The 12442-nt window shown below is 36.9% G+C and overlaps 1 pseudogene; it reads left to right on the forward strand.

Annotated features, from left to right (window-relative positions):
• Positions 1-302: 302 nt before the first annotated feature.
• On the forward strand, positions 303-1281 carry LOC149259620 (protein DMR6-LIKE OXYGENASE 1 pseudogene; annotated as a pseudogene).
• The last annotated feature ends 11161 nt before the right edge of the window (positions 1282-12442 follow it).

Genomic DNA, 12442 nt, shown 5'->3' on the forward strand with positions numbered 1-12442 from the left:
TTTGCCTCTAGTCCCAAAAGGAAAGACTGGAGCTCAGAAACAGGCCTCACTGATTCGTACAACTCTTATGGAGACGCAACCCCCAACACCAAAAAGAAATGTAATAATTTTGGAATCATGTATGTTAGCAAAACACTTATTTAGCAGAATCATGCATCATAGAAAAAAATACTTCTTTAGCAAGTGAGCATCTTTTAGCTCCTTAGCACTGTTTGATATTGTAAGTATAAACTGCATGGGTATTTGAATACAAAAGTGAAGTGCAGGATAAATATATCCTTCCTCCCAATGAATGCCCACAGATGTCTGAGGTGTGTTGTTACTCTGAAAACATTCCAGTGGTAGACCTCAAAGACCTGGATGGACAAAAAAGAAGCACCGTAGTCGAAGAAATCCGAAGTGCCTGTGAGGAAGATGGTTTTTTCCAGGTATGTAAGCTTTCAGAGATGCATAATACTTCATCGTATTTTGGTTTGTGTATAGTTTTCTGATATATTGTTGTACCAGATTGTGAACCATGGCGTGCCAGAGATGGTCATGAAAAGCATGATGGGAATCGCCAAGGAATTCTTCGAAATTCCTCTAGAAGACCGAGCATGCCTCTACTCAGAGGACCCAACGCAGAGTGTTCAGCTTTCACCAAGCTCCAATATTAGCAAAGAAAAAGTCCTTAATTGGAGAGATTATCTGGAGCATCCATGTCATCCTCTAGAAGAAGTGATAGACTCTTGGCCTGAAAATCCTGCAGCTTACAGGTAATCATTTACAAATTTACATAAAAACCTTGAAATAACAGATAAGGGGTTAGCTCAACAAAAACAAAAAAATTAATTTGCCTGTCTTTGTTATAGAGAAATTGCAAGTAAATATGCCACAGAAGTGAGAGCACTAGTTCTAAGACTGTTGGCTTCCATTTCTGAAGCTCTAGAGCTGGACTATGATTACTTGAATAGTATTTTTGGAAAACACAGCCAATCTATGACTGTCAATTGCTATCCTCCATGCCCAAACCCAGATCTTACCATGGGTATAACAGGCCATTCAGACGGAAGTGGCATCACTGTTCTAATGCAAGGCGATGTTAATGGCTTGCAAGTACTCAAAAATGGAAAATGGGTTTCTGTAGAACCCATAGCTAACGCCTTTGTCATCAATTTGGGAGATCAAATGCAGGTAATTATCAAAATTTTATCTGATATAATTTTCCTTCACCATGGAATTATTAATGGCAATGATTTTTCAGGTAGTGAGCAATGGGAGATTCAGGAGAACACCGAATAGAGTCCCCAAAACACATAATAGGGCTTTGGAAACTGGAGGTTTACATAGAAGGCAACTATCTATGGGCTCTATACCAGACACCCAGGGCCTCTTCTTTCTATCACAGGCTATGAATGGAAACCTTTCTATTTACAAGGGGTTGTAAAAACAAAGGCATTAGAGCTATCAACAAAGCACAGGAAATCAAGGATACCATTAATTAGCCATGAGAAAGAGAACCAGTCACATTTGAAAGCAAAGAACCTACATTCTTTACCTCTAGTCCCAAAAGGAAATATTGGAGCTCAGAAACAGGCCTCACTGACCTATTATACATCTGAATGGAATAATTTAGCTATAACCAAAGTCTAATATCTACCTAATCGACTATGTGTTCCCCTCAAATCATAGATTGATAGGCTACATAAAACACTTAGGCACCAGAGGTATAATATATTTGGTTTTGGTTTCTAAATATAGTCTTGCAATAAATATGTGATCTTTTAGGAGGAAACACATATTTTTAACTATTAGGCTCACTTAAGTTATATTAATCTTTCTTTAATAAGAGAAAACACATGCTCTTAACTATTAATAACAATTGGTTTTTCTTTAATAAAAAAATAAACGATAACCATCAAAAATCCAAAAATATTTACTTGAAGTAGAATTCTACTAGTTATAAGTCTACACCACATTATTATAAATATTTAAATTTTATTTCTACATAGTGATGTCATTGCATGTTATTTCAAAGATTTTTTCCAAAATCCACATTTCTCTCATGGTTAAATTTAATATTATCTTCATTAAAGGTTAATATTTCTTACCTGATTGGTAATAAAGACTTTTTCCCATTTAGAAAAAAAGTAATATTTCCCCATGTCACATTCCTCTTATAATTGGTGTTATTATCATCCTTGTTAAAGCCTAACTTTTCTAGCATTATTAAATTAATAATATTGATTCATTTATTTTAGATTTATCAGGGTTAAGATTAAGAAGCTTTTCGGTAGAATTTTATACCTTCACGCTCAGGGACCACAAAATGGAGAGCCTTTACAATTTTATTATAAAATTTAACTCAAACATGGGCTTTTAGCCCAAAAACTGCCCTTTTCGGTAGAATTTTTAGCCAAAAACTTTTCCTAATTCATTATGGATCACATAAGCCTGAATTTAGGGTTAAGATTGATAACCTCCTTTAGAACTCAACTATTTTTTACAAGTATAAAATTTGAGAAAAGATTTGCACCTTAAAATATTTGACTTTTTATCTTCTAATAAACAACCACATTTGCTGAGACATTACTTAGTCTATTATTTCTTAAATAAAAGAAAATTTCTTGCACTCTCCCAAGTGCTATCATTTGAACTAATCAAATACTAAATGCAACAATAAATTCCAAATATACATCAAATTTTAAAAATAATTATACTCACTAAACTTTATAAAAATCTAAATTAAATTTTACTAAAATTCATACTCATAATCCTTTGAACTTTATTAAAATTCATAGACAAAAGCCTTCACTACTATGTGCCTTTTCTAAAATTTTATTATAGATCATGCTACACATTTCTTTTGATTCACATATTTTCACACATTATTTTGTAATATGAGTAATCAATATGGTACTATAAATTCCAAAGTTTAAAGCATTCAAAGTAATATGTGGTAATAGAATAACATAGCTTTGTTAGTACTTAGTTGGATTACCTAATTCTAGCAATGACTTTGAAATTTGCATTTCTGAATGAGCTATCATTGACGTGATTATAAATATCATTAATCTGATTAGAAATTCCATTAATTTAACAGGGAAATAACAAATTCAACCATTGACTTTGTTACTACCTTAATTGCTAGAACTTGGAATATGGTTAGGTTTGCATGTTTAAAGTGGCCGAATTTGATTAGAATAAATGATAAGATGAATCATTAATGCTACATTTAAACATTTCTTTTGATTCAAATATTTTAACACATTATTTTGTAATATGAGTAACCAACATGGTAATATAACTTCCAAACTTTAAAGCATTCAAAGTCATACGTGATAATAGAATAATATAGCTTTGTTGGTACTGGGTTGGATTACCTAATTTCAGCAATGACTTTGAAATTTACATATCTAAATGGGCTATCATTGACCTCATCATAAATATCATTGACCTGATTATAGATTCCATCAAGTTAACAAGGAAATAACAACCTCAACCATTGACTCATGGTTAGGTTTGCATGTTTAAAGTTGCGGAATTTGATTAGAATAAATGATAAGATGAATCACTAATGCTACATTTAAACATTGTTTTTATTCACATATTTTCACACATTATTTTGTAATACGAGTAATCAAATAATAGAATAATATAGCTTTGTTCGTATTGGGTTGGATTACCTAATTCTAGCAATGACTTTGAAATTTGCATGTCTAAGTTATGCTAAGCTATAAGCAGGTGGGCGAGCAGAGTCTGAGCGGAGGAGCGCTGCGATTCAACCAATCATCTTGTTTCATGGCGGACCAATAGACCATCTGAAGGTGTGTGGGGAGGACTTATATTCACATTACAGGTGGTATCTGTGGCTTTCTTCCCGCGTGCATGTCTAGTTCCATATTCTCTCGCCACATCTCTACCTGTGGCTTTCTTCCCGCATGCATGTCTAGTCCCACATTCTCTCACCACAACTATACCTGGCATCTCAACTGTAAGAGACTCCCCGCATGAAGCTTCACTTGTCCTCCTGATAACCTCACAAGTGGCAACTATCCACAATATTGTCATCTCTGTCATTTTCAGATCGTTTTCTTTCGTCTCCGCGCACTCTTGCGCGGGGACTTTGTTTTCTCCTATCTACTTTGAAATCCAGTGAACTCCCACAGAGCTCTGTTCATTTTTAGTCTTTTTTCCCTGGTCCCAGAGCCATTTTGTACTCGCATCCATTACAACTTACTACCTCTGGTGTGCTTAACTCCATTGCGGTGCTTCCCCTCGGCTCTTGCTTCGGTAGAAGGTCAGTTCTTCAATTCCCCTTATAGGCATGAAATGAAAGTGGATGTTTAATATGATAAAAACCAGGCTGTAATGATTTTTACAGGAATATATAAGGAATTTAGAATTCTAAGTTATTTTGGTAGTGCAAGAAATATAAGAAGCAATATAATGTTGTTTTAGTATACTACTGTATTCCTTTGAAGTTTTTCATGTTACTGGGCAATCATAGTGAGTCTAAATCTTAATTATAGTTACAAGAGAAAGTTTTTCTTTGCTATCCTCATCCATGTCCTAGTACATTTCTTCTGAAAGATTATGGTCGTCTTTGAAAAACATCAGAAAATACTTCATTGTATATAGGCCTTGCTCTGATATTCGGTTCAAGATTTGCCAATGGTGGTGTATTTTCGAATTCGTCTGTTGCTGTATTGTCTGCCTGGATGCTTCATCATAACTTGTATTTTTCCCTGTTTTGAACCCTGCTGGTTTTTCCGGCGCCAGGAATTTTGGCTCCAATCATTTTTCGACGCATAGACGTGGATTTCTTTAATTGACATTTCAAATTTCCATCCTCCGTAGGCCGCCATTTCCTATTCTGCCTACCCCTCTGTGCATAAGGACTTCCTCGGCTGCAGCACTTGACCTTTTTTGACTATTTTTAGTCCTTGTTTATAAATAGTTTCCTCTTTCTATTAATACCTGGAGATCTCTAGGCTTTAACAATACAGTATCCTCGGCATATGTCTTGTACTTCCAGTGTTCTACATAGATTTTCCAAATTTACGGACATCAGTTGATATCCCGAGGTGGCTATCTTTCTGGAATGTATTTATTTACCCTGTTTTGACTCGTGTCTTTCGTTATCCTTTCATCCTGGGTGCTGACATCCATCCATTTCCTTCTCTGAGATGGACATTCTTCACGTGGAATCTGACATGTCGGATTTGGTAAAAGTGGCTATGGAAGCTGAGGCTAATTATCATGGTACTGTTAAAACATTCGAATGGCACTCCAAGTTGGCAGAGCACCTTCTACCATCCCACCTTGATTCTGATCAGAACACAGACTCTCTCTCTGCTCACCATCGCAAAAATAATCACCGTCCTGCTAAAATAACTCCCCTCCCCCCCACTATATGCTTGGATGGTGTCAAACTGGTGGACCGTATTTCTAGCTTGCAATCCCAGGCCCTAGTTAGAAAATGGCACTTTCCAGACATGGACGATGATCAGATTAGAAAATGGCTTGGTGCCCAATGGAGCCCTATCATTGGTTATACACCCACCATTGTCCGCCTAATGCAAGACTGGTACAACTTCCATTTTTTGAAAGTTAAAGACCTTAATATCATTTGGGGCCTCCCGTGGGTGCATGGGCGGAGTTTCTTGGCACTTCACAAATGGTATATAGGTTTTGACCCCCTCAGAAACACCCCTCAAAACAATTTCATTTGGGTCAAATTACCTGCTCTGCCTATAGAATTGTGGACGAAGGAATCTCTTTCCTTCATTGGAAATGCTATCAGAAAATTTGTTTACGTCGACCCCAGATGTCTAGGTGCTAAAGACAAAAGGGTTGCGTGGATATTGATTGAGAAAGACTATAGAGGTGGTTTTCCCGACCACATTGATCTAATCTGGGGTAATTTATCTACCAGTCAAAGGTTGGACTACTAGGGTGTGCCTTTAGGTGTTCCCTGTGTCATAAAACGGGACATTTAAAAGACAAATTCCCTCGAATGCCGCAAGGAAAGGCTTGGAAAAAAGTATATAAGATGAAACATAGCTACCAAGCCACGGCTATGTCTCCAAATAAGGATGATGGAGAATATTTCAATTTCAATTATGCTTCACCTGCTACTCGAATCCTCTCTCCGTCCTGTTATCTGAATGGTCAATATTCACCGAAAATTTCGGGGGGGCGGATTCATCGACCTTTCCTATCGCCCAGGATCTTTAAATATTCCTCCATACCTTTTACTAGATCGAATTCCATGGGAAATCTAAACATTGTATGTGGCACTGTCTTTTCGCCCCTGCCTCTTCCCCCCGAACCTTCTCTCGATATTCCTGTTGTTTCACCCTCGTCGGTGCCCAAAGAATTCTGCCCATCCCTAAAGAAGGACTCCATCCTCATTATACCCTCGTCTTCATCATCGCCTACCAAATATGATTGATCTCTTATCAAAGTTTACCCTTCTACCTCCTTTCAATGCTCGTCGAATAGATCTGCCTCAAAAGGAAAAATCCCCATGTCCATCACTTCCCCCCAGCCTCACCTCTCCATTCTCCTTCCAACTCCATTGGCAGGGATATTGACATGCTTCTACAGAGGGATTCTCTTCATCTACTCCCTTTGACTATCCATAAACGCCGAAATCCTTCTTCTCTTGTCATCAGTTCTTATTTAGCGAAGAACATCATTGTGCGCCACAAAAAAAATAAGGGCAGTAGACACTTTAGGGGTCGAAGTGGCACACGAAGTTTGAATTTTCAAGAATCCTCCCTCATTAACATCCCCATCTCTAATTATTCTAAATCTGGGCCTCTTAGAGCAGATTTACCCAAGAAGAGTTCCCAATGATGAATATAATTTCTATTGACATAAGGGGTCTTGGAGTTGACCCCAAGTTTTTAGCTCTAAAAGATTTATTTTTCTCTTCCCCATACAGGTTGATTCTTCTTCAAGAAACCATGCATGACAAACATGATACTATCACTTTCTTCAGGCGTATGCTTCCATCCTGGTATATGGTGGCAACGGAGGCGAATGGTCTCTCAGGTGGATTAGCAGTGCTATGGGATCCGAGGTGGATCTCTGCAAGAACTTTCTGTTGCCTTGGGGGAATCCTAATTGTTGCTAAATATAGAGGATGTGCTGATTGTTTCCACATACTTAATGTATATGCTCCCTACAAAGACAGAGCTTCCTATTGGAACTTGTTTTTTTCCTCTGGTATTTTGGAGATTGAAACGCTCCTCATCGCAGGAGATCTAAATTGCACATTGGGACCAGATGAAGTTTGGGGGAAGGGGAAAAAGACTGATTCTATTGGGGAAAAAATCAGGGAAGCAATGCTACAATATAACTTGGTAGACATTTGTCCAAAATCTTTGTCCCCCACGTGGGACAATGGAAGGTCCGGGGAAGCCTATATAGCTAAAAGGCTGGATAGATTCATCATGCATGAAAATCTGCTAGAGAAATATGGCATTCCGAGCTCCCATACACTCCCTGTGTTCATTTCAGACCATCGGCCGATTTCTTTACAATGGATGGATCAAAATCCACGGAAAAGTTACCCTTTCAAGTTCAACAGGTATTGGCTTGAAGATGAATCATTTATCAGTATGGTCCGTGATGTTTGGAGGGCTAATAGTCCTTCTACGGAAGCTTCTCCATCAGAGAACTTGATTAATAAAATGAGGAATCTTCGATCCAAAGTTAAAGAATGGCAGATTCAGAAAAAACACACAAACTGTTTAGAATTGAAGAATATTGATGATGAACTAAAAGAATTAGCCGAGGGGATGTCTACACATTCCATTCCATGGAACACTCGAGCACGGATTTGGGAGCTTAGAAAAATGAAATAGAAATTATTAAAAATTGAATAAATCTCATGGCAGCTTAAAAGTCGAGCCACTTGGCTAAAGGAGGGAGATAAAAACGCTAAGTTCTTTCACCGTTTCACAAGCAAAAGACGAGTTTCAAATACTATATGGAAAATAAAAAATGAAGAGGACTATTTACACTCACAAGAAGATATATCTAAAGAAGCTCTCAAACACTTTAAAAAGGCATATAAGAGGGATGCTAACAGGAGTATAGAAGATATTTTATGGGGCATAGAACCTTTCTCAAATATGTTTGATGATGAGGATAATGCAAGACTATATGCTACTGTAACGGAGGAAGAACTGCTTACTGTAATGAAATCCTTTAAAAGAGACAAATTCCTTGGCCCTGACGGCTGGACCATAGACATATTCATCCAGTTCTTTGATATGATGAAAAGCGATATCTTGGGCATGGTGGAAGAAACCAAAATTCAAGGGAAAGTACATCATATCATTTCATCCACCTATATAGCATTGATTCCAAAAAGAAAGGATTCCCATACTTTCGCAGACTTCAGGCCGATATCTTTATGCAATGCCATCTATAAAATCATATCAAAAATCATAGCTGAGAGAATCCATGACAACCTAGCAATCCATATCTTAAAAGAACAACATGGGTTTCTAAGTGGTAGAAACATTTTAGAAGCAGTGGCTATCGCTCAAAAAGCTTTACATTCAATGAAAACTAAAAAAATTGGAGCTGCCATCCTTAAAATTGATTTAAAAAAAGCCTATGACTACTTAGACTAGAGCTATCTGAGATGTTTTCTTATAAAAATTGCGCTAAACGACCTACGCACTAAATGGATCATGGCCTGTGTGGAAGGGGTCAACTTTGCCATTCTCATAAATGGATATCCCACATCCTTCTTCTCAGCTGAAAGAGGACTTCGTCAGGGATGCTCCCTATCTCCCCTCTTATTCATTCTGGTCATGGATACCCTTAGTCTACATCTGAAAAGAGCGGTTGTTGCAGGAAATATTGGCCCTCTTTACATATCCAGAGGCAACTCTTTTACACACAACCTCTTCGTGGACGATGTCTTACTGTTTGCTATGATTTGTAGACAATCTTGGCACATTATACATGAGATATTAAAATCATTTCAAATGGCCACAGGATTATTTATCAACGAAGGGAAATCCTCATTTCATTTCGGCAAGGTTAATATGGACGAGATGGAATATATATCCCAGCTATATAACATTCATGCAGTTTCCATCAAAGAGGGTATTAAATATCTGGGATACCATCTTAAGCCCACGGGCTACAACATTTCTGATTGGTCATGGATCATTAACAAATTTTACAAGAGAATATCAGGGTGGGAATTTAAATGTTTATCTTTAGCTGGCAGAATGATACTCTCACAGTTGGTTCTTGCACAGATTTCTGTTTATTGGTCACATCTATTTTAAATTCCTTCAACTACCATTAAAAAATTAAATATTTTAATGGCAACCTTTATCTGGGGAGGATGCAAGGATAAGAAGAAATTCCATCTTACAAAACTGGAAAAAATCTCCCTCCCAAAAAAAATGGGGGGTTGGAGCTTACTGAATCTTTGTCTATTTGGCTTGGCACTATTATGCAAATCATTATGGAGAGCAGTTTTTGGGGAAAGTTTATGGAGTCAAGTTATCAGAATGAAATATCTTGGGAATGAAGATGTTTATTATTGGTACAGGAATAGATTTATGTGGCCCTCTCAAGGATCGACGATTTGGAGAAGTTTTCAAAAGGTCCTCCCTTTCTTCTACAGGAATATAATATGGAAATTACATACAGGAAACAACATTCTTATCGGATTTGATGCAATCATGGGGGTAGAGATGGATTCCCCTATTGATCCAAAACTTCGCTCCTTCACCAAAAAGGTCTCTTCTACTGGGCACAAGTAATAAAAGAATGGAAGGATGCTATTCCTCAATGGAAATCGAATAGAGAGTTGGGCCTGGAGGGAACAATGGCTGCCCAATGGAACAAGATTATTTGGACTATGAAAAATGTTGGGATTTACAAAACAGAGGACAGAGATAGCATTGTTTGGTAGGTAAAGAAAGGTCGATCCAATGTGTTAGTGAGAGATATATATCTCTCCTTGATTGAACATCGAAGAGAAAACTCTCAGAAACTATTTCCATATTCTTTGGGGAAGGCTGGCTATCCTCTAAAAATAATACTATTTTCATGGTTAGTTTATCATAACAAAAATCTCACATGGGCAAATTTACAGAAAAGGAGCTGGCATGGACCAGCCATATGCATAATTTGCCTATCCAATACAAAAGATAACATGCACATTTTCTTAAAATGTCCACTAACTCGGAGCTTATGGAAGCGAATGGTCTCTTATTTTGGTTTTCCTAATATTTCTCACCCCTCCATAGCAGAAGCATATGAATGGTGGGATTCTCAGAAAATAGTGTGGCATCCCATTCTGCTAATAGTCATATGGTTCATATGGAAGTGGAGAAATAAAAGGATTTTTCAAAACATCAAGGAGGAATTTGGGCATATTTTTGATAAGGTTATCCCCTTCTATTTTTTGATTCTCCCAAACATTCCTCAACAGATGAAGCATCAAAATACAGCCTTAGGTTCGCAACAACTATTCTTCCCATGGGCACACTTTGATGGAGCAGCAAAAGAAGGCAAATGCGCATGTGGCGTTTATATTGGTATATCAAATGAGCTTCAATACTTCATGTTTTGGAATGGTGGCAATGGAACCAATAACAAAGTTGAGGCCATGGCTCTACATGGTCTGCTTCTTTTCTGCATATTCATGGACATCGGCCCCATCAATATCTATGGAGACTCAAAATAATCATAGAACACGTGAAGGGAAATCAAACTATAAAAAATGGCAGCCTTTCTGGATGGCTAGGTAGGATTACTTCTCTATGGAAGCCTACACTATTCCCTATCACACATATAAAGCGGGCACAAAATGAGCAAGCGGATGAACTATCAAAGAAGGGTATGCAGTCTCCATATGGTAAGTGGCATCTGAGTATCTCTGTAGAATCCTCTACATACGTCATTCAACCCTTCTCTATGCCGGGTATTTAAAGTGGACAAAAATCTGGTATGCTTCATGCTCCTATTTTCTAGATAAAATGTGTTTTATTTCGGCCAGGTATTGCCATATTTTTTAAACTGTTGAATATTTTCCATGATGATAAGATCTCCATTTAGACCTCATACTTGAATATGATCAAAAAGATGTAAAACCAAAAATACTTTCTGATTAGGATACTATGCCTGGGATATAATCTCGCTAATATACGTATATACAGGTCTTTTTTGAATATAATATAAATACTATGCAACTTTTTCTTCTAAAAAAATGGGCTATCATTGACCTGATTATAAATATTATTGACTTGATTACAGATTCTATCAATTTAACAAGGAAATAACAAATTCAACCATTGACTTTGTTACTACCTTAATTGCTAGAACTTGGATTATGGTTACCTTTGCAGGTTTAAAGTAGCAGAATTTAATTAGAATAAATGATGATATGAATCACTAAATGATGCATTTACTATTGGGAATTAAAGAATATTGAGAAGAGGAGTGAATTAGTATTAAATATATTTTAAATTTATTTATTTATTTGATTAATTACATGCAATTAATAACAAATCACAATAACAATTATATAGAAATTGTATATTAAAAATTAATATAGATATTTATATGGAAGAAAACCATAAATAATTTTGTTTATGATGTAAAATTTAGCCTCAACTCCTGATTACATTAAATTTTTGTGAGCACCAACTCAAATGAGGCACCAACCCCATTAAATTTGCAAGTCTCATCTTGCTAGAGGAACTAACCTCTGATCTTTACGAGCAATGTCATGCAACAACCAAGAAAATCTATATTTCATACATTTTCAGACTAAGATCCATGTGGCTTACAATTTTCTTGAATAATTTAATTAATTATACAACAATTATGCCTTCTCTTTAGTTCTCTGGAAGGCTGCAATTCTTCATCTACAGACCAACCCCGTATGCTATTCTCCTTCTCCTTCTCCTTATATTATGTCTTCTAATAGGTTGCTCAACTCAGTCTCTACGAAAATTATTTCTTAGTCTTGACGTTTTCCGTTGACACATACATCAATGTGCGGTAACAACTCGTTCTCCTCGTTGACTCTATTTTCTCCTCCTTCCACACAGTTTAGTTAACATCATTATTCACTTTATTTATGGGTCCTACAATTTTTAAAGTCGACTGCAACTTTTATTTTCTACCACATTAAACTTTAATTTTGCAATGAAATTTGACTCTCGAATTCCAATTTGCTTAGCTCCTAATCATCAACTCCTCTTGTCAGAAGACTGAGGGCTGGAACCAATAACGTAAACCTTACGATACTTATCGCCCATCAGACTCACTGGTTTCACTCCATACAATGTCAGAGTCCAATGGTTGATGACCGATAAACCCTTGGGCACTTATTTCTAGCTAATTGTGATCGAAAGTTGTGACCAAGGGTTGGTCCTCAGCCGGGCCACCGCTTGTCACTCGAGCCTAC

The sequence above is a fragment of the Pinus tabuliformis genome, chromosome 6, assembly GCF_031772625.1.
Source record: "Pinus tabuliformis cultivar Carrire ecotype Pingquan chromosome 6, CPIR1, whole genome shotgun sequence".
NCBI lineage: Eukaryota > Viridiplantae > Streptophyta > Pinopsida > Pinales > Pinaceae > Pinus > Pinus tabuliformis.